This window comes from Panthera pardus, unplaced genomic scaffold (genome assembly GCF_024362965.1).
Source record: "Panthera pardus isolate Hobbes unplaced genomic scaffold, ASM2436296v1 HiC_scaffold_16, whole genome shotgun sequence".
NCBI lineage: Eukaryota > Metazoa > Chordata > Mammalia > Carnivora > Felidae > Panthera > Panthera pardus.
Window position 1 is genome coordinate 18,040,112 of NW_026526721.1, and position 23,213 is coordinate 18,063,324.

Sequence of the window (23,213 nt, forward strand, 5' to 3'; positions counted from 1 at the left end):
AAAAAAAGACTAAGCAGATCATAGTTTTATTCATATATTTACTGAAATTGCGTTTTGTTTTAATAGTTACAATTTCTTCCTGCTTTATTTTGTTTCGGAAATCTCTAATATCTAAAGGTAGCAAGGTCCATCCCATGTCCATCTAAGAAAACACCTAATGTCAACACTTATTCAAATTATTTTAAAGTATCTGTTTAAGCTTTCATTATTGAAAAGTGAATGAGGTGAACCATCTTTCACTTTGTTAGGAGTACCGAGTTAACCAGGAGGTAGAAACTTCACCATAGAACTGTCTGCGTGTGGGATCACTCACTCACTTTGCTATTTGGGAATTAACCTTCTAGTTGCTTCTTTGTAAAAAAAAAATTTAACCTTTGTTTATTATTGAGAGACACAGAGAGAGGTAGAGCATGAGCGGGGGAGGGGCAGAGACAGAGAAGGAGACACAGAATCCCAAGCAGCTCCAGGTTCCGAGCTGACAGCACAGAGCCCGACGCGGGGCTCAAACTCACGAACCGCGAGATGATGACCTGAGCCGAAGTCGGACGCTTAACCGACTGAGCCACCCAGACGCCCCTACCTTCTAGTTGCTTCTTAGTATCTTTCAATAAATAAATGTATATATAATTTCTAAATTATATAAATATTTATTTCAATAAATAAATAAATAAGCTTAACTTGAGAGCGATGTGGGTGGGCCCTAGAGATGTGATATTTGAGCAGAGAAATAAAACCAAATGAGGAAGTCAGCTAGATTAAAGAATACCATTTCACCAGGTGGGAGGCAGATCTGGAGACCCTGAAAGAATGTGATAAATGAGAAAACAGAACTTTAAAAGTAACGTATGTTGAAATAGTGCAAATATCTTGTATTTGTAATAAAATTTATAATTTCAACATCGAATTGTTTTCCAAATTAGGAATTAAATACAGACCAGAATTCATAGTACAGAAATGTCGTATTAATGTTTTCTGGAACATTTAACCTGTTCTGAAATGGTTTTGCCATTTAGCTAAATTGTTCTTTTGGTGCCATTTTATACTCAAATTATAATTTATTTTATTCTCTAAATATTTGAACCCATCTGTCTATAATAGTAAAAATATATAAATAGATGCTATGTTTTAATTACAAAGTTAACCTTTAAAACTCATTTAAATGTTAAGCAAATTTAATAAAATTATCTTTCCTTCTGATCCTGTCATTAATCAATGTAACCTAAGTATCAGCAGTATACATCACAATCTATACCCCTCAAAAGTGTCATCAGAGATGGACCCTGACTACAAAGAGCTTATAAATTTAGTTGTGTAAGTCAGACAAGATTTATAAACATTGCATTCTTATGATAAACATTCAGCTAATAAATCCTAAATAAGTTTTGATTTATAAATCCTTTCATTGCCCTTGAGATTCTAGGGACTGATTTATGAGTCAGTATGCTAAAATCTATAATTTGATCAGGCATAAATCTTATTCTGTGACTTCTGTTTTAGCCCGTAATTCATAAATCCTGGTCAGTGTAGGTGTTCAGTTTTCTAAGTGTTCTGCATTTACAGTGGGTCTCAGAAGTACATATTTTAGGGTGTTAATGATTAAAAGGGATAATTTGCATATAATTCGATTAAACAAATACAGCAGCTGAATAGAACTTGCTCTGTATTCTAGGGAGTGAGTTTATAGAAATGAACTCTAAACTCAATGATGATTTCAAAGTATTGTAGCTGGAAGAACAATAAAATATTAAAATTAAAGTCATTGTTGACTGTACCTGCCAGGGTAGGATTGGTGTGCCAGAAACCATTAATTGTCTTCAAGTATCCACTCTCTTTTTCCGTAGTAATGTAATTTTCACAGAGCACAATATGTGCCCAGGATAAACACTACATTTCCCAGTCTTCCTTGCAGCTGGGTGTGACCATGTGACTAACCTACAGCCAATGGTACATGGGCAGAGGTGATAAGTACAATTTCAGTACATATACTCTAGCTGGAACGCAAAAGTGGTTCAGGTCCAAGTGGGGAAGGAAGGAGTGTAGCCCCCCTGTACGATGCTATCTTTTGTTGTCTGGTACACTTATTCCATGACAGATAGATGAGGGAGAAAACAATTTCTAACATCCTAAGACATTAATTAAATCTCTGTTATAGCGCACATTTAATAAATATTACATTTTATATATTTATGCGTTAAATGTGTTATTTTTATATTGTACATTTTATTTAAAAAATTCCGTTTGCCAGGAACTCTGCTAATCACTGTGGAAATACAGGTAAACATGATTCAGTCCTTGCCTTTGTTAAATTTACCCCTAAGTAGTAACTTGTTTCTTAACACTTGAATACACGGAATTGTTTGTAAATTTGTTTTCTGTTGGCTGGCAGAATATAAAAATATAATTAGGGTTTGTATATAAACCCTGTCAACCACCCTACTAAATTCACCAATACCTCACTTTGTACGGTAGTTTGGATTTTCCATGTAAAAAATTATCTGCAAACCGAGTTATACTTCTTCCTTTATGTGTATGCTTTTTTTTTCTTACTTCATTGCCCTAGAAATATTGAATAGAAGTTATAAATCTTTGCCTTGCTCCAGAACTTAGGAAGAAGCAACATCCATTAAGTATGACAACTGAATTTTTTTTTCATTGATCTTCTTTGTCAGATTGAGGAAATTCTCTTCTGTTCCTCATGATTGTGGGTTCAATTTCATCAAATACTTTTTTGCCTCTCCTGAAATGATTGTATGCTTAGCTTTCTTGTAATGGGAATTATATCGATTTTCAAATTTTAAACCACCCTAACATTCCCGGGAGTATCCCTACTTAGTCATGATTTTTTTAAAAATCTTTTTATATGTTTCTGGCTTTAATTTGGTAAAGACTTTGTCACGAATTTTTGCATCTATGCTCATGAGGGAAATTGGTCTGTAATTTTATCGCCTTGTAAAGTCTTGTTGTGTGCTCAGGGTTATACCAACCTCATATAACAGCTGATGATGTGTTCTTTCCATCTCTATTTGCTGAAAGAATTTTGAGAGATTGATTTATTTCTTCCTTAAAGGCTGGATGGAATTTATCAGTGAAGCCATCTGAGTCTACAGTTCTATTTGGGGGAATATTTTTAATAATGACTTTAATTTTATTTTTTAATATTCATGAGGCTATTTAAATTTTACATTTCCATTTATATATTTTAAAAAATTCTTTTCACCTGAATCTTCAAATTTAATTTTATTAAGTTCATAATATTCCCTTACTATCCTTTACTATCTGTAGGATTTTTAGTGATAAACCTTCTTTTATTCTTTTTTAATTTTTTTTTTAATGTTTTTATTTATTTTTGAGACAGAGAGAGACAGAGCATGAATGGGGGAGGGGCAGAGAGAGAGGGAGACACAGAATCGGAAGCAGGCTCCAGGCTCCGAGCCATCAGCCCAGAGCCCGACGCGGGGCTCGAACTCACGGACCGCGAGATCGTGACCTGAGCCGAAGTCGGACGCTTAACCCACTGAGCCACCCGGGCGCCCCAAACCTTCTTTTATTCTAAGTATTGCTAATTTGTATTCTTGTTCTCTTTCTTTTTTAAATTAGCCTGTCTTATCTAGGAGTTTTTCAATCTTATTGATATTTGCAAAGAAAAAAGTTTTTTTGAGGATGGGTTTGCAAGGGTGATCTTTCAACAACTATTTTTTGAGCAGTCACATCTGCCAGGTCCTGGGATCCACACAGTCCCTGCCCTCGTGGGCTTAGTTCCTCGAAGGAGCCCTGTGGAAAGTCTTGGAGAAACCTGAGGCAGTGGGCAGCTTCCTTTTCTTGGGCAGAGTGGCCAGGGATGTAAAGAACAGTGGCCTGGCTCTCAGACATGCCCTCTCGGCCAAAGAGGACTTAAGTCCCCTTGCCCAGATTCCATGTAGCCCTTCCTTGGTTTTTACCTTTGGGCTTTGTTAATGTTCTCTGTTGTTTTCTCACTCACTGATTTCTGGTCTTAGTTATTTCCTCCTATTTATTTTATGTTTGCACTGATCTTCTTTTTCTAGCTTCTTAAGTTGGAAGATTAGATCACTGATGTTATAACTTCTTTTCTAATATAGCCATTTAAAGGTATTAGTGTCTCTCTAAGCATCATAGAGTTACATCCCACAAATGTTATGATGAACTTTCATGATCATTGACATGAAAGTATACTCTAGGGGCGCCTGGGTGGCTCAGTCGGTTAAGCGGCCGACTTCGGCTCAGGTCACGATCTCACACTCCGTGAGTTCGAGCCCCGCGTCGGGCTCTGTGCTGACCGCTCAGAGCCTGGAGCCTGTTTCAGATTCTGTGTCTCCCTCTCTCTCTGACCCTCCCCCGTTCATGCTCTGTCTCTATCTGTCTCAAAAATAAATAAACGTTAAAAAAAAAAAAATTTAAAAAAAGAAAGTGTACTCTTTTCCTTGATGACTTCTTTTTTTGACTCGTCAGTTACTTGGAAGTGTGTTTCTTGAATTCCGGATATTTATAAGTTTTCTTAATATCATTTTATTATTGATTTCTAATTTAGTTCTCTTTTGGTTGGAGAACATACTCTGGAATATTTCAAATTTTAAACTCTGTTAAGATTTGTGGGGGCGCCTGGGTGGCTCAGTCGGTTGAGCATCCGACTTCGGCTCAGGTCATGATCTCGCGGTTTGTGAGTTCAAGTCCCGCGTCCGGCTCTGTGCTGACAGCTCAGAGCCCGGAGCCTGCTTCGGATTCTGTGTCTCCCTCTCTCTCTGCCTCTCCCCTCCTCATGTTCATGCACTCTCTCTATCTCTCAACAATAAAGGTTAAAATTTTTTTTTTAGAAAAGATTTGTGTCTGGTCCAACATGTGGCTTTAGTGAATGGTCCCTGTGCACTTGAAAAGAAGGCTGTATACTACACTTGTTAGGTGCAGTGTTCTATAAATGTCAATTATTCAAGGTTGTTGATAGTCCTGTTCAGGCGATCTGTATTCTTCCTGACTTCTTACATAGTTGTTCTATTAACTGCTGAGAGAAGTTGTTAAAAGTCCAACCAAAATTGCGAATTTGTCTATTCCTCCCTTTAATTCTACTAATTTTTGCCCTGTGAATTTTGAAACTTTTTGTTTCTAAGTGCAAAGGCATTTCTGAATATTAAGTCTTCTGTTCAATTTTTATTTTAGCATTATGAAAGTATTTATGTATTTATATGTTTTCGTCCCTGTCTTTAAGAAAGTTTATTTCAAGTTTATTTATTTTTGAGAGAAAGAGAGAGGGAATCCCAACCAGGCTCCCCCACTGTCAGTGGGGAGCCCATTGCAAGGCTTGAACTCAGGAACCATGAGATCATGACCTGAGCCAAAATCAAGAGTTGGGACACCTAACGTATTGAGCCACCCAGGGGCCCCTTTAAGTAAGTCTTTGAATTCAGAGTACATCTAACTGAATTTTTTTATTTAAAGTAACTTCCAGGCAGACAGCATATAGTGCCTTTTAACCAACCAATTCTGACAATTCTTGCCTTTTCATTGGAGTATTTAATTTGTAATTAATGTAACTTTTGATGTGGCTGGATTAGGTCAACGTGGTTACTATTTGTTTTCTGTTTTTCCCATTTGTTTTGTGTTCCTCTGTCCCTCTTCTATCATTTTGAGTTCATTGAAATTGCTTTTAAAATTTCATTTTAATTATCAAGTGGCTGTTTTGCTTACCTCTTTGTATTATTATTTTAGTGGTGATCTACAAAGTACAACAAACGTCCTTGATTTTTCAGTCTGTTGGAAGTTAATAACATAAAATGTAACTTTGCAATCTTTTTGTTTTTTTTTTAGTGCAATCTTATAGGTTTTTTTACACCCTGTAATTTATGTTATTGTTCTCATGTTTATTACACAAGCTATACATGCTAGTATTTTTACCTTAAATGGTCATAAATATTTTTTAATTAAAATCTGAATTTTTATCTGGAATCATTTCCCTTGCGCTTGAAGAACTTACTTTAGCTTTTCGTGAACGCAAAGTCTGCTGGAGAATTACCTTTGTTTTTGGTAATCTGAAACTGCCTTTATTTCACCTTTATTCCTAAAAGTTACTTCTGTTCCATGGAGAATGCTGGGTTGACAATTTGTTGTTTTTATTTGACACTTTAAAGATGTCATTCAACTATATTTTGGCCTCCAGTGTTTCTGCTGAGAGAAGTCATTGGTAACTTGTATTTTTGCCCTGTATATGTTATGTGTCCCTTTTTCTTCTGGAAACTTTTAAGATTTTCTTTATTTTTTGTTTTCATTTGTTTAATAACTGTCACCTTTCCAACTCTTGTGTTCGTTTGTTTGCTTTTTTTCTATTTATACCACATAGGGTTCTCTGAGGTTTTTGAATCTATAAAATTTGGGAAACTTTTGTCCATTCAATCTTCAAATGTTGGGTTACCCAATTCTATCTCTCATCTTTTTCTAAAACTCCATATGTAGTTGCTCTGTTGATACAGTGCACTAATCACTGAGACTCAGGTTTTTTCCTATCATTTTTTCCTCTTTGTTCTCCACACTGGATAATTTCAGTGGAGTGATCTTCAATCACTGACTCTTTTATTTCCAACATGGTTGTCCAGCCTATCCAATGACGTTTTTGTCTCAGATACTGTATTTTTCACTTCCAGAATTTCCGTTTGATTCTTTTCTTATGGTTACTATCTCGCTGTTGAGATATCCTGTTTATCCATTCATCACAAATATATTTTCTTTTATATCCTTGAGCATACTCATAACAGCTAAATTAAATTTTTTGTGCTCTAATTCTGGCGTCTGGGTCATCTCAGTTGCCTTTCCTCTCGATTATGTGTCTAGTAATTTGAGATGTATCTTGGACGTTGTGAAAAATACATGATAGAGATTAAATTCCGGTATTTCCCTGAGTATTTGATTGTTTGTTTGTTTCATCAGGCAGTTAACATGACAGGACTCAAGTCCTAATGTTTGTCACTTCCGCAGTGGGTATCTGCTAAAATCTGTTCAATTCTTTTAGCCTCAGGGCTGCTCACAGTTTATGCATGCATAGTTCAGATGCCATCCTGATTTTTTCTTCCAGAATTTACGTGCACGGTTTGATATTCCCCTTCCCCCTTTCCCCAGAGTTTCTCCTTTCCCTGATTTCCTCCCTCATTTTCCATCTGCTTTGACAGTCCTAAATTCTGACCTCTAATTCTTAAAAATGGTACACTGCAAAGATGTCTATCCAAGATTTAGTGAATCTGTTTAATCTGACCAGCGCATGCCCTTTAGCAAAAATCCTGATCAACAGGAAACTCACCAGTTCCTATTCGCTTCTTCCAAGTTTTGACTCTCTTCCAATTTATGCCTGCTTTTCGTTTCCCTCCAGTGACTTCAGGGAGATGTGTTTTATATTGACGAATAACTCACTTGCTACCTGTGGTAGGGTTGTACCCATAAGAGCTACTCCACGTTTACCATTGTACCAGAAGAAAAAACTGCCCACATCCCTGAATGTTGACTTTGAGAAACTCAGTGTAGTGTCCTAAGCAGAGACACTAAAAGCAGTTAGGGAGAGTCTGAGAAAAGTTCTTTAAGAAATGATTTCCTTAAAACACAGAATAGATGTCTTCCTTAAAGTGGCATTGCATATCAACCTTGTTGTCTCACTTTTATATTAAATCAGAGAGAAGGAGATATGCTACTATGAGCAGAAAAAAAGATGTGAATCCCAGACACAATAAAATGCTACTTATGAATTTATGAATGCATCAAAGCGCTGTTTAAACAGCATAGGCTGAATGCAAATGTCTATCTGAACTTCCTCCTAAAGCTTCACAAAGCAATGACAGTAAAGGAATTAAGAGAAAAAAAATTCACAAGGACAAAAAGAAGACAGCAGACAACAAAAGTAACATTTTGAAATCTGGGAAATAGTTTAACCACCGGTAGCTGCTTTAGACTGGAGAACGCAGCAATCTGAGTCTGTTGAGGCAGGAAGCCAGAAAGCCAGTCATTTTCGCATAAAACTATGAAAATACTCAGACTGGAGACAACCAGTGCTTGGAACGCAGGTGTGCAAAAAATGGGGCTGAAATCTGGAGTGTGAACTGAACATTTTTTTAAAGATTTATTTATTTTTGAGAGAGAGAGAGAACACAAGTGGGGGAGGGACGGGGGTGGGGGGTACAGAAGATCTGAAGCGGGCTCTGCCCTGATAGCAGCAAGCCCAATGCGGGGCTCGAACTCACAAACTGGGAGATCATGATCTGAGCCGAAATTGGATGCTCAACCGACGGAGACACCCAGGTGCCTCTGAACCGAACATCTTTAAAAGAGAAGCCAGACTTCCCATCTTCCCTCTCCACCCTGGCTCCATCAAAAGAAAACCTGGGATCTATTTTTAGAGAGGTTTGATCAGATAGCCTCTGGATTTGGAGACAGCAAGAAGAGTTGAGGTTGGAGGGTGAGTTACTATGCTGAAATCAGAGGGATTATGGGAAAATCTTCCCACTGAAGAGAGATTTGTTCCCTGCATGGCTCTGGAAAGGCCTGCAGCCAGGCATACATACTTGAGGTTGGAGATTGGTGAACTGCCTCCTGGAAGAAAATTGATCCACTCAAAAGTATAGACTTACAGTAGGATTTTTAACCATAGGGTCCATGAGCACAAAAATTCATTTTTGTTTCCACTAACCTGAAAATTAGCATCTCTGTCATTTTTGAATGTAGGTAACAAACCATTGTAATAATCGCAGTACCCGTCACTTTGTCACCGGTAGGAATCACGGTAATTTTTTTTATCACATTATCCATCGCGTATATCTTGAAATAATATTTTCATTCATCATTACTTCAGCAGTTATTAGATCAAACTCTAAAGCTTATTATATGATGCATTAATAAAAAGCACGCATTATTGTTTCACGGGTTTATTTTTAAAACTTTGCTATAATTGGTTCCATGCATTTAAGTACATTCTGAAATAAGGTCTACAGGCTTCACCAGACTGCCATGGCACAAAATAAGTTAAGAACCCCTAAAATGCAGATACAGGCATTTGGAGATTTCCCCCAGCCAAACAAATGATCTCATAGTGAGATGCACAGATCACGAAACTACACTTATGCTTCCCAGTCTAGTTCATTTGGGCCTCACTTTTAAATATGATTTGACAGCTAAGGAAGACCAGACATTAAGGACAGCTTCTACTCTGAAAGGTAGAACCAGAACAAAACACAATAGGGAGAAACAAAGAAGGGAGAGGAACAAAGTGGTAAAATAAACTCATGAAAAAAGAACATCATGATTAATATCCAAAGAGAACTAAGAGACTCTATTTCATCTGTAAAACAAGACCAGAACAATACACATACAAAGGAGCAAAGAATCCAAAGGACTTCTTGAAAACTCAATTAAGATAGATTCAATAAGGGTGCCTGAATGGCTCAGTCTGTTGAACACCCGACTCTTGAGTTTGGCTCATGGTTCATGAGATGGAGCCCCACGTTTGGGATTCTCTCTCCTCTCTCTTTCTGTCCCTCCCCACTTCCTGCTCACTTGTGCACTTTTCTCTCTCTCTCAAAATAAATAAACATTAAAAAAAAAGATTCTCTCTTCTTGTGTCCCTCTAAAATAAAAGAAAAAGATAGCTTCAATAAAATGTTCAACAGATGTGTGGAAAATAACATTAAGGACAACATTACTCTTTTCCTTCTTCCAGGAAGTGGGAAAAAAAGTCAAAGAAATGAAAATGGTATTTTATTTGCTCTGCCTAGTCTCCATTTCCAAATCATTGTCGTGGTTAGTGAACACCTGCTGATCTCCACTTCTGCACCCCATCACTCCCCTACAATGCCCCCACCCACACCTATTCACCTATATAGGGGCAGCTGGTTGACAATGAGAGGGCAGAAAATGGGTTGGTTTTAGGCAGGGTACCAGTAACTTGCTCTTTCCATGGACCACAGTATCTGATAAACGAAAGTTCATCTCTATGCTGACCGCTACTGTTCTTACCAGATATTTCTAGTTGTCTGCCTACCAGCCTCATGGCGGTAGGCTCCTCCTTCTCCGTAGTTTGAGGTCAAGCATTGCCCTGTGGCTTACTTCGGTCTTACATCTGCTCTTTATGTGTTCTGGGTGGTGAACCATAGGGGGATGCGACGCCACACCAAAGAACGACATAGAAGAAGCCAGCTTGGACCCTTTGGTATCTGAGCCCTGATCTTATGCATAAGTTACCTGGAGCCCAGTGGTTTTAAGTCAAACACTACATACATCAGTACCTGATTCTAGCACCACATGGTCTCTGAGTCCCTGCCTATACCATTCTTTCTATCTGATAAGCTCTCCCTAGGCCTTCTCCTGTACCCTTCACTTAATTAATTAGCACACTTATCCATCACAGTCCTTTCCAATAATTCCCCTAGGAAAGCTTCTCTGAATCCACACATCATGTAAGGTTCCCTGGCTATATGCTCCTACCCTTGTACTTTTCCTTCACAGCGTTTACAAATTCTTGGCTCTTTCGCATGATTCTTTGAGTGCAGGATCTTTGGCTGGGCCTGGTACACAGTAGGTTCTCCATAAATATCTATTGAATGACGGAACAAGTGCACCTAACGTCAAGAAAGCTGAGAATAAGTCTGGAGGATATAGAAATGATGTGTTGGGGGAATGCAGAAATAAAGATCAAGGCACAGATGCAAAGAGCCAGTCGAAGGGCTGGTGTGGTGGTGCTCAGATAACATCCAGAAGCAGGTCCATTTCCATTCCAGGGTCTCAGGGCTGCCAGTGTTATAAAAATAGTGACTGGAAATCAAAGGGGAAACGTTACCACTTTCTTTCTACCTACGTATTGAATTTTAAAAGCAAACCTTCAGGCCCTTTATAATCACATTAGAGTGACTCCTGCCATGCTTTTCTAAAACGAAAGCCTCTGAAGTATGGAGGCCATGCTGTTTAAAATGTACTAAGTAAGGAGACTTACACCATCTGAAAAAAATCCCAAGTTCCTGCCATACCCGATTTTGAAATTCTATAATTTGATATTGCCTTCCTCTGGTAATGTACACTATTTCTTAATTCATAATAGATCATACATATGCCCATTTGTTAAAAGCATAATAAAACAGCTCATAGAAAAGCAGAGCTTAAGACCTGTGTGGCTTTCAACGATATATTACATCTTTCTCTTTCATGCTTCTCTGGAAACTCTGAGTCTTAAGTAGCCTTACGTAAGGAGACATACAAACGCACTGGTGGTCTACTGGAGAGGCAAGTTACAAATATCTCCACGTGAAAGTACCTCAGAGTTCACTCAACTCTTGAGCCTGATAGAGAAACTGAAGCAGCCCTTGGAGGGTGGGATCTGAGAGTGACCATTGACCTACTGTGGCCCTCAGACAACCCTCAGAATGCTGACAGGGCGTATATAATGAATGAAATTAGAGAGTCTTTTACATTTTAAAGGGTGCTGTAACAAAACCCGATTTAAAGCTCATTGACTTTCCTCCATAGCCATAGTAAAGGTCTCATAAGCCTGTCTCTCTCCACCCAAACGAATAGAATGAGCAAAACTCCAACAGTACTGTTCTTTCTTCGTTTAATGTTTTATTTATTTTTGAGAGAGAGAGAGAGAGAGCGGGAGAGAGGGAGACACAGAATCCGAAGCAGGTCCAGGCTCCGAGCTGTCAGCCCAGAGCCTACCACGGGGCTCGAACTTAGGAACTATGAGATCATGATCTGAGCCAAAGTCGGATGCCTAACTGACTGAGCCACCCAGGTGCCCCAGTATTGTTTTTTTATAATAGCTAAAGTATTCTGCATTCCTCCTTTTATAAATTTCCCCCTCCTGCTCTTTTCCCTCACTCAGCAAAACTAGTTTACTCCCTTAAACTAGTTTACTCTTTTATCCAAAAGAGATACTCACTTTGAGCCAGGCTGTGTTGTGCCACTCTGTTTTAACAGGAATTACACCTAGCAGCTGCAGTGTCCACAGACAAATGCCCAGTGGCTTCTGGGAAACAAAATGAACAAAGAATGAATGAGTGAATGGAAATAATGCAAGTTCTAGGTAGAGTGTATTTCTGTCACAGCCATTCTTTGAAATGGGAGTAGTCCTATTTTCCTTGCAAGCGTAAAGAGTAACATTAATTGTTTAAGAGTTATGCAAGCAGCCATATGGTAACTGTCAAGTTCCTAGCAGGAAGCAGCACACTCAAAGGGGAGATTGGAGAGAGTTTAATAGAAGGATCTTTCATAAAGGTGCAGATGGGGAGTGGAGAAACCAAGAAAAGATGGTGCAATGTTCTAGGCTATCAACAGCTGAGAGCCTTTCCCAATCTCTAAGACTGAGAGGGACAAGGAAAGAGAGTAGTTACCCAAGTCCAGACAGAGTACCTGTATGAAAAGGACCTCCCACCAGAGCTATGGCTATCCCTGGAAGGCAGCCAACTGACTGGAGGGATAGCCATAGCGTCCTAGGACTCATTCTCCTGTTCCTTTCAACCTCCAATCCCCCGTATCCAGTTTGGCCAAACCCAAGCATACGTCGGAAGGCAAGTTGGTGTATTGGCACAGTTGTTATGGGTCAGCCTTCCTGACTATTGAGCAAGATGGAGAGGGCTGGAAGGTGGGTCAGGAGGGGTAAGAAAATATCCAGTATATTAACACAGAGTAGAGACGGAATGCATGGCCACCGACTCTGAAGCTGAGTGTGATAAAGTAAGAAAGCGGTGACTCCTATTCATTGATTCACTCATTTAACATTAGCCCTTTATTCAGCCCCCATCCTGTAAAAGGATTCTCCTAGGTCCTGAGCATACAAAGAAATAAAGCATGATTTCTGCCTACAAGGAGTTGTAATGGGGCAATCAGACAAGTAAATAAGCAACTGACAACACATCATAGTGATATTAGTGAAATATTGACAACGTATTTTACAAGGTCATTCTTTTGAGATTCTGGTTGACAAATTCCTTACACTGATTTGAGACACATGCCGACAGAGTGCCAGAAATACTGGTGAATAGCATGACAGGTGTGCTTACAGCTCCATGTACTTAGAATTTGCTACTAAATTTTATATTATTTGAATCAGTCTTAGAGCAAATACATCTGAGTTTTAAATTCTTCAAACCTTCTAGGCCTTTTGCCGTGAGAGAGTAAGTGGCTTTGGCTGGTTATGTTCCATGACCAGTGTTTGCTAACATTCACTTTTGCAATTGGTCCCCTCTCAGAACCAATCCCAAGCATCGCACACAAAATACACACACACACACAAACACACACACACACACACACACACACACCCTGCTACCACCACCACCACCACCAATGACAACAGCGACAGCCTAGTTGATGTTTTGTCACGACCAGTTCTGGCACGCGCTGCATGCCGTGTGGCCGAAGTGACAGCGTACTCAACTTCTATACCAGTAAAATTCCTCCATTAACAACACATAACTTGATGGCGGCAGAAAACGATCGTGCGGGCTGATTATGAAGAGCTTGAATTCCATAAGCATTTCTCAGCTCCGACAACTTTTACAACACACAAATACAAGCAGATTGACCGACCTAAGCTTCACAGTGTACGTCAAATGATATGGTGTGGGTTTGTTAGTCTCCAATGGAAGATCTGTTCACGTACTCACCATCGTTGTAGAGCTGTTGACCAATACATGGTCGTATTCCTGAAGATATCTATACCAGTGTTGTGCCATAACTCATCATTATCACTAGAAAAAATGGGATGGGTGCAGTAACATAAAACTGTCAAGAAAGGAGTCCTCATGGGTATTTACCCAAAGAAAATGAAAACACTAACTCGAAAAGATACATTCACCCCTATGTTTATTGCAGCATTGTTTACAATAGCCAAGATATGGACGCAACCTAAGTGTCCAGAGATAGAAGAATGGATAAAGATGTAGTGTGTATATATAATATGTGCAACGGAATATTACTCAGCAACAAAAAAGAATGTTGCCATTTGCAACAGCATGGCCGGACCTATGGTATTTTGCTTACTGGAATAAGTCAGACAGAGAAAGGCAATTACCATGTGATTTCAATCATATGTGGACTCTAAAAAAAAAAAAAAACCAAATGAACAAATAGAAAGCAGAAATAGGCCCATAAATACAGAGAACAAACTGGTGGTTGCCAGAGGGGCAGTGGTGGGGGGTGGGCAAAATGGATGAAGGGGAGTAGAAGGTTACAGAATGAATGAATCAAAAGGATGAAAGTTACGGCGCAGGGAACATAGTCAGTGGTTTTGTAACGTCATGGCATGGTGACAGATGGTAGTGACATTGGCAGTGAGTACAACATACAGGATAGAGAAGGTGAATCACTGTGTTGTATACCTGAAACTAATGTAACATTGTGTGTCGATACTATACTTCAAGAAAACATTAATTTTAATTTTTCTTAACATTTATTCACTTTTGAGAGTGAGAGAGACAGAGTATGAGCGGGGGAGGGGCAGAGAGACAGAGGGAGACACAGAATCCGAAGCCGGCTCCAGGCTCCGAGCTGTCAGCACAGGGCCCGACGCGGGGCTCGAACCCACGAACCGTGAGCTCATGACCTGAGCCGAAGTCGGACGCTCAACCGACTGAGCCACCCAGGCGCCCCAAAAAATTAATTTAAAAAAAAGCAAGGAACTTCCAAAGATCTTTTGCTTCCTTGTTTTGAAGACCCATTATTACCAAAGGGCTAAGAGCTAACTCCCTCTAAAGGCCTCCAAATATACCTCTGCTCCTCAATCATTCTAGCAAACAGCTTAAGTGCTTAATCACGTAAAATCCAGTAGCACTGAACCACAGTGACCTCTGTCAAAAACAACATCACCTGCAGCTGATAATTTTAAATTAAGTAAAATAGAGACTGGTGGTATTGTCCCTGACGGTCGCAAGCTGTGTCTCCCTGTGCCTTCAGGATCTTGTGTCTTTTTGTGCCACACTGTCGGTCCAGCCAGCCTCCGGGTCTGCAGTAGTGTGCCCTGATTCCCAGCCCGTGCCAACGGCTGCTGCTGGCTCCAGCAAAACCGTGTTCTGTATACATTTCACCCATTTGAAGCAAAGCCGAGAGTGATCATTTGTATTCTAAGATTCAGTTCGAAGTTGTGGTTATCTGTTTTCTTCACGCATTTTATGCTTTACAAATGTAATGCATAACACTCATTAATTCAATATATGAATTACATGTGTGTGTTCCATATTAATACATGACTCAACCTATAAAAGGTCATTTGTATCCAGTTTATCAGAAGCTCATTTATTTCATGAAACTCTTGTACCTTTCTAAAACGATGCAAAAGGAGCATATGTAACAAAATCTGATGTGACAGACACAGAATGGGCTTTGAACTCAGTAAGTAGACTTCTATTCAAATCGCACATTTGCCGCTTACTCACCAGGTGACTTTAGACAACTTAGTAAACCCCTCTGAGCCTTACTGTCTTTGTATGGCCAGTGGCAATGACAATACACAGCTATTGGATTGTTGTGAGAAATAAGCAAAATGAGTAAAGTATCTTTGTAAAACATAGAGAGGAAGGACTCAGTATTTTAATTTCTTTATGTCCCTTTGTTTGCTATTAATAACGGACGAGGTGTGTGTGAAATAGATACCAAACCAACAAAACTTTATGGTTTAGCCTGCCTGTCCCAGAAAACCTGTGTTGAAAAGGCTCATGAGAGATTTATTTGAATGTGCTTCCTTCTCTTACACACTTTCTTGTCTGACGGCCACAGATACTCAGTAACCGAGCTCCTCAATAACAAGGCAAATTGATTTCCAATTCGGACATTTCTTCCGATTATATAAATAAAGATACCATCTCAGTAGATTGAACTGAATCTTAGATTTTATTTTCACATTTTCCTCCATTTTAGGGTCTTTCCAACAAATTTCTAGCAAATGCTATTTACAGGAATTTCTAAAAAGAGACCAAAGGCTTTTAATTGTAAACCTTTTGAGCTAAAAGCAGAAATTCAGTAACTAACAAAATGGTAACATTTTGGCTCAAAATTAATATTTCTATTTCTCTTCTGCCAAAATGGTTTGCTTCTTTTTGATTGATAGTTAACCATATTTCTACCGGAGCATTTCCAGATTTTTAAGTTTTTCCTTTACCCTTTCTTTATAGAATTGCTAAAGTTTATTTCTTGACATTTCTGTATGATGTTTTCATAAAACAGTCCACTCCTTTGTCTAACTATATTTTGTCTGAGCTTTTTTTTTTTAAAAAAGGTAACAATAATGCCTTAATATTCATTACCTCAGACTTCGTAAAATATCGTATTTCTAAAGACACAACAGGTGAACAGAACCTCTGATCGCTGAGGTGTTACATTATTTGAACAAAATATTCTCTGGGGACCTATGCGAGATTCTGATACCCAAAACCTGAATTTAGCTTTGAATTTGGCAGTGGAGCTCTTAGTAAAATAGCAGTGCTCCGGAGGAGCTGAGCTTTCTTTATGTATGATTCATCTGGCCATATTCATGCAAACTAAAAGAAATGTACAGAGACAGCAACGAAATGGAATACGTTCATCCCAACATAAGCCAGTTATACTTGATGAAAGTGGGAACCATTCAACAATCAAGTAACTGGGGCGCCTGGGTGGCTCAGTTGGTTAAGCATCTGACTTCGGCTCCAGTCATGATCTCATGGTTCGTGGGTTCAAGCCCCGCGTCCGACTCTGCTGACAGCTCAGAGCCTGGAGCCTGCTTCAGATTCTGTGTCTCCCTCTGTCCCTACCCCACTCATGCTCTGTTTCTCTCTCTCTCTCTCTCAAAAATAAAGAAACATTAAAAAAAATTTAAAAGTGAAAGATTTCTAAATTCGTGGATAATATAAAGAACTACTATTAGATATTCTTTTTTGGTTGACTTTCTAACCTTCGAGGTTTATACAGCATTCCTTGAGAAAAGTAACAGTGGTTTGACTTTAATTTGTTATGTAACTTGGGTTATGCTACATAATTAAAATATAATGAGCTTACGGAACTTCATGCCTGAAAAAAAATTAAAAACCGTAATATTTTAGAAGTTGTGCTTGCAGCTTATTGACAGGAAACACTTGTTTTGGTAATATTTTGGCCTGTGGACAAAGAAAAGTAGGAAGCTGGCAGTGCTCCTGGCCTTTGCTCTGGCTTTATTTTGCTTCAAGTGTCCAAATGCCCTTCTCTATGTTTCCTGGACAGAAGAAAGTTATGTGAGGGCAGCCTTTCCTTGACTTCTGATCATTCATGTCATAAACACAATATTTGCAAGAAAAATAAAAAACAATAGAAGTGTCCAGAGCTTCTTCACTGAAGGAGTCAACTTTCTTTACTGTCTAATTCATTGCAAGCGATTGACTTGAACTCTTGGCTTATGTTGTGCACGGAAAGGAATGCCTTCGCTCAGATTTTTGAGAATTAACAGGGCCGCAGTGCTTGGAGGACATGGGATTTCTTCTCTAGATGGGGTTCCTGAATCTTAAAATGCCTCACCTTCCTGTCTCCTTTGATATCTAGAACCCTGAAGTAAGGACAAGAGTTCCGACACCACTTTAAAGATGCAAACAAACAAACAAAACCAAGAGTCACAGAGGTGACGTGTTTCCCATAAGGCTCCTACAGTCACTTAGTTAAAACAGAGTTGTAGTAGTGGGCTCAAAAAGAAGATGGGAGAAAAAGAAATAGAAATATACAGACGTTAGTCAGGATGTTCATCAGGGCTGAGGCCTCTGGAGAATGATTTGATTTGTATTTTATTGTAAATGGCCACTCACTTTCATGTGGAGTCCGGATTGTAAGGGGCGAGAGAGAAAGCAGGGACCCCAGTTCAGAGCCACTTTGGGGAACAAGAGAGAGGAAGATGATTGTGATCCTTCTATAGGCTACGATAAAAAAGAAATTTCTATAAATAAAAAAAAATAGGGACAAGAATATCTATTCTATTACTAATTCAAGATTTTTTTTTCCAGGAGCTTCCTGGTATTTTCGGTCTGGCCTCATCTTATCCACCAGAGTCAGATTTCTAAACTAATTCGATTCTCTCCTCTATCCGACACCTTCAATACTTTTTCCTCACCTTACATATGCAACTCCAAACTCTTAGGATGGTCCCAAGGCTCTTTGGAGCCTGGCCTCATCTTTCCAGACTTCCTTTCAGCCAAGCTCTCCACCCCTGTCCCCCAAGCCTGTGTTCTCACAAAACTGAACGGTCACGCTTTCATACCTGTTGTTCTTTGTGCCCAGAACACTCTAACTTTCTTCCTGGCCTAGAAAAACATAGTCATCTTCCTAGTGCCAATAACCCAGATCTTTTCTGGGAAATCAGTTATCCCAGGGATAAAACCACCATTGAATTCATTTCCCTAATAATGTTTTTCACAATTTATGCTCAATAGCTGTGTCTCCATCTCTCCCGATAGACTGTGAGATTCTCAAGGTCAAGAACCTGGTCTTTTTATCTTTTCTCATCATTGTATCCCTCAGTGTATGGTAGGGGCTCATCAGTGCTGATTGAAATAAATTAAGGTCTGTCTCATTATAAAAAAATAATGACAGGTAAAATAAAATATTTTCTCTAGAAAATCAAGATGTGAAAGCAAAAGGTCCATTTTGATCAAAACAAAACTAAATTTTGTGAGCAATCAAACTGTACATAAATTGAGAGTATTCTTCTGATATATAAATAACCCTTAAAAAGTACCATCTGTGCATTTTTCCACGTCAGTGTTTTTTTAAGTTTTTTTTTTTTTCCAAAGAGGGGTGATGTCACAGGTTCCTTTAAGAGTGTGATAAAAACTGTTGGATCATTTCACAAATTCATATGAACACACAACTTTGCAAATAATTTTGGAGGCTTTCAAGCCCACTAAAATCCCCTCATGGGATAGATCAAGACTAGGTGAAAGTATCTTCTGTAAGCTTTTAAAAATATATGGTAAATCTTCTCTATAGTTGGAATATTGCTCACATTGCCAACTGTTACTGCTCTCATAATGTGTCAATGTGCTAATAACTAAAGGTGAAATATTATGTTGTAGGCAGCATATCGTTTTGACAAAATATCACATAGAACATTACAACATCAGTATAAAACTATGTGGATTTTCATTCCAGATAGAATTCATTTGCAAATGATCACAGTGTAACCTTTTCAATCCGTACCACCACAGATCCTTTCCTGAAGGGCAAAACAGCTAACAAGGAGCTCCAAAAAGAGAGAGACAGAGAGAGAGAAACATTTGAAATCCCACCTTAATCAGCTAAAGAAATTAGTTGAATTCTTCCCAAATGTGAGCAAATATTTTATTCTCTCTCTTCCTGTTTTTTTTTCTTTGCTTTTAATTCAGAAGCTATGTCACAGATGAGCTATGAGTAGGTATAACAGAATGTATAGCGTGTATCCAGGACTGATTTTGTTGATCATTCTCTTTGGAACGAGATACACTCAAGAGTTCAACAGAGGTAGCAGTCCCATCAAGGATTGTTTAAAAAAAAAAAAATGATGGCAATATTATCACTTGGTCAAAATTAAAACAAATTAACGGAGGCCATTATTAGCTATTATTGATTGATGTGAATTTGAATGTTCCTTTCGGGTAAGTTAGTCCTGATGGTTCTTATGGGAGTTTGTTTGAAGTTGGTGTCCATTCATTGTACCACCTGCTCACAAAATGTAAGAATTAAAAAACATACCCGGGCATTTCTCGAGGTGAAATGTATTGGCAGAGCTGTATCTATCTAAATAGATTTCTTTAGCATATGTATGAAGTCGTTTCAGTCTGGGCTAGCTAGCATCGGTAAGTTAACTCATGGAGAACCAAGGTCGCTGATTTCATCTCTGAAAAATACCTCTCACCTGGATTACTGCCATTGCCTCCTAGTTCTCTTTCTCAGGTTAACCTCATTCCTGACCATCTCTTGTCAGCCCAGCAACCGGAGGGATTCCTTCCAAAACCCAATTTTGGATCATGTCACTCCTCTGCTCAGAACCCTTTAGTAGCACCCTATGTCCATGTAGAGTAAGAGCCAAAGTTCTTAAATGGTCTCCCAGTCCCTCTGGACCTGACCTGCTAACCTCTGACCTCATCTCCTACCATTTTCCCCCTGCGGCACTCTCCCTCAGCTACGCTGACCTCCTTGCTTGACTGAGACCCAAATTATTCTCCTTCTCTGGCGGCTGTGCCATCTGCTTGGAGTGCCCTTTTCCAGGTGTTCGCCTGGCCAACTCTTTCACCGCCTTCAAGTCGTTGTATCTCAACTCTCTTGTATCCCTTCCTCTGATCCTCCTTATCCTGCTGACTTATCCTTTTATTCCTTGTAGAATTTAGTATCTTCTGACAATATTTGTACTTTGTTATGTTTATTGCCTGTTCCTCCACTCCTTCCAAAATGTAATCTCTTCAAGGACAAGTGTCTTAATAATGTATTCCAAATATCTCAAATAGTACTTGGCACATGGTAGGCTCTCAATAAATATTTGTTGAATCAAATGAATGAATTGATTACTATACAGCCTAAGATTTACATATTAATTCATTCTGAAGATACAACAATGAATAAGAAGACAGGATCCTGTACAAAAACTAACCGATGTTGTCTCTACCATTAGGATCTATGTTAAACTGTTTGCCACTGACCACAGACAGCCCTGAGTAAAGGAACAGGGATGGTTCTACCACATCTATTCAATTTTGGGAGAAAAGACATCTGTTGCAAGGATTTCAATGATACTTCAAGAATGTAAATTACTGCCTAATTTTTGAACTCAGAGTGAGACATGATCCTGAGCCCTTTCCCATTCTTAAGGTAATCAGTTGGTGTAAAGCTAAATCCTACCATTTGTTGGTATGTCAGCAGGCTGAACTTTAGGAGGATAATAGTCTGAGAGCCTCGTAAAACACGGATGTACAAGGAGTAAAGTAGCATAATTTCTTCTTTTCATAATGAGATTAAAACAATAGCTTCAAAAACTAGTGTCCTAGACAACCATGCTGGGTGTCTAAGTCTGGATCTCAGACGATTGCAGATGTAGGACCAGACACGTCTCAGCATTGCCTTCCCAAATGCTCAGAGAGTGGCACCAACATCTTCAGCCAGCTGTGTGCAGTCAGCATAGGTGCTGTGACACCAAGATTCATGATCTTGTCGGCCAAGACTTCAAGGGCCACGTGAGAGGAACACTGACAATCCTTATCCTCTATCCAGTTTGCTGTAACAGAATAGCATACTGGGTAGCTTCAACAATTGACATTTATTTCTTCTAGCTCTAGGAAGTCTAGACTTCTAGGGAAGTCTAAAATCAGTTAGCATGGTTGAGTGCTTGGTCCAGCCCCTGTTTCTGATTTAGAGACAGCTGCTTTCTTTCTCCACTGGAGGCGGGGGTGGGGTGGGGGGATAGAGACCAAGCTCATAAGTGGACTAATCCCATCATGGGGGCTCTACCTTCTTGACCCCGTCTAAATGTAATTGTTTCTCAAAGGCCCCACCTTCAAATATATTGCACTGAGATTAGGCCTTCAACATACGAATTTTGAGGGGACACAAATAGTCAATTCGTAATAGTCCCCAAGAAATATCTGTGGAAATCTTCCGGGGCTCCTAGAGATTTAATGAAGAATTGTCTGGTCTGTGTCAAGTCCTGGGATTTGCTACGCCTTCTCTACCCACCTTCATCTTACTTTTGCCAATATGTCTGATACCTCATCCACTTGAGTCTTCTTTTAGAGAAAAAAATAAAGAAGGAAATATTTTAATATGAACTGAATATATCTAAATGGGCGACTAAGTTTTCTGCTACATTTTTCTTTCAGTAGCAAGCCATTTCTAGGAAATAATTAGGTTTATCTGACAGCAGTACTTGAAAGATTAGAAGTAATGCCATATTAAAACTGCATATAACATGAAAAGTAAAAAAAAAATGGATTCTAGAAAGAATCAGCTCAGATAATCCTATACAGGGTGTTCTATTTCTTTCTTATAATTCACTTTATTTGATAGGTACATTATTTTTAGCCTTAATCGTAGTCAATATTATAATTGGTTAGATTATCCTAGTGAATTCTTCAATCCTGGCTAAACATTTCTTTTATTATTCCATAGAATCCCTTCATTACTTGCTGGCTTGTAGAATAATCTTCATATTAAGTTAAGCAAAGAATTTTAAAGCAATATCCTTAAAGTATTTAACACATTCTAGAGGCCAATATAAGTGGCTTTAAGTTTTATGTATATTAAGCCGTAATATTGTCTATTTACACAGACAATTTAAAATGATTGCATTTTGGGAGGCCTCTATCAAAACGAGGGAGCTTATCCAGCAGAAACCATCAGATATTCTATCATTAATATTTTTCAGGTGCAGTTTCCAGAAGAATATATTTTATATTTTCAGCCTTAGTAATAGTTAACTTTCTTATAACAACTGCACACTCAAGATTATTTTGTTCATAATTTAGGACAACCCTAAATGGTTGTCCATCAATAAATGCATTAATATTTATCAAATGAGAAAAAAATACCTTTTAATACGCTTTTAAAATGTTCTAAATATAAGTCTTTCAAGGGGTCCCTGTGAACTATCAGACTGTCACAATGATGTAAATTATACAATAAAAGAAATTATACAGTTATTTAAATAGCACTTCTTAGAAGAATACACGATCAGAGGAAGAATACTCGAATCAGTATTTTTGTTAAAGACTTTGAAAAACAGATTGTGTGCCAATAGGCCTGTATATCCTACTGGTAGTGAAAAGTACTTTTAGACTCAGATCCTTACACTGGCTTTGGAACTGGTATAAAATGAAAAGCCTTAGTTACCTTCAATATACCGTCGTCTTCCATTTCATACAACTGCTTCTTTGAAAGAATTCCAGTGACCGGAAAGAACTGTATTAATTGAAAAGAACCAAGTCAAACATAAGGTGAGTGTGGGAACAAACCTCCGAGGGAAAAAATGCCCACATTGAGGAGCCTAAGAAAGTGAAATTTCGTGTGTACATTGTTCTTTAATACATTTTTGAACACTTTTTGTATGAATGCCATTCTAAGGCACTGTTGCTGGGGTGGGGGGTGGGGGGCGGACAAAAAGATGTAAACAAACTCTAAAGCTCCTGGAGCTTATATGCAACTATTATTTCAGATTAAGGATAGAGCCATATAAATGGCATAGAAAGAAATGTCTATCAGAGTGGAGGAAAGAAAGAGATACCATT

General features: G+C 38.7%; 1 protein-coding gene and 1 long non-coding RNA gene across 2 annotated transcripts in view; one reads left to right on the forward strand and one right to left on the reverse strand.

Annotated features, from left to right (window-relative positions):
* LOC109277866 (uncharacterized) overlaps positions 1 to 22,237 on the reverse strand; it is a 41,969-nt gene extending 19,732 nt beyond the window's left edge. The window contains exons 1-2 of the long non-coding RNA XR_008422428.1: positions 19,251 to 22,237; positions 13,638 to 13,721 (exon numbers count right to left, since the gene is read on the reverse strand). This is a non-coding gene — a long non-coding RNA (uncharacterized LOC109277866). The remainder of the gene's footprint in view (positions 1 to 13,637; positions 13,722 to 19,250) is intronic.
* CYYR1 (cysteine and tyrosine rich 1) overlaps positions 1 to 23,213 on the forward strand; it is a 110,558-nt gene that overhangs the window by 26,443 nt on the left and 60,902 nt on the right. The window lies entirely within an intron of this gene.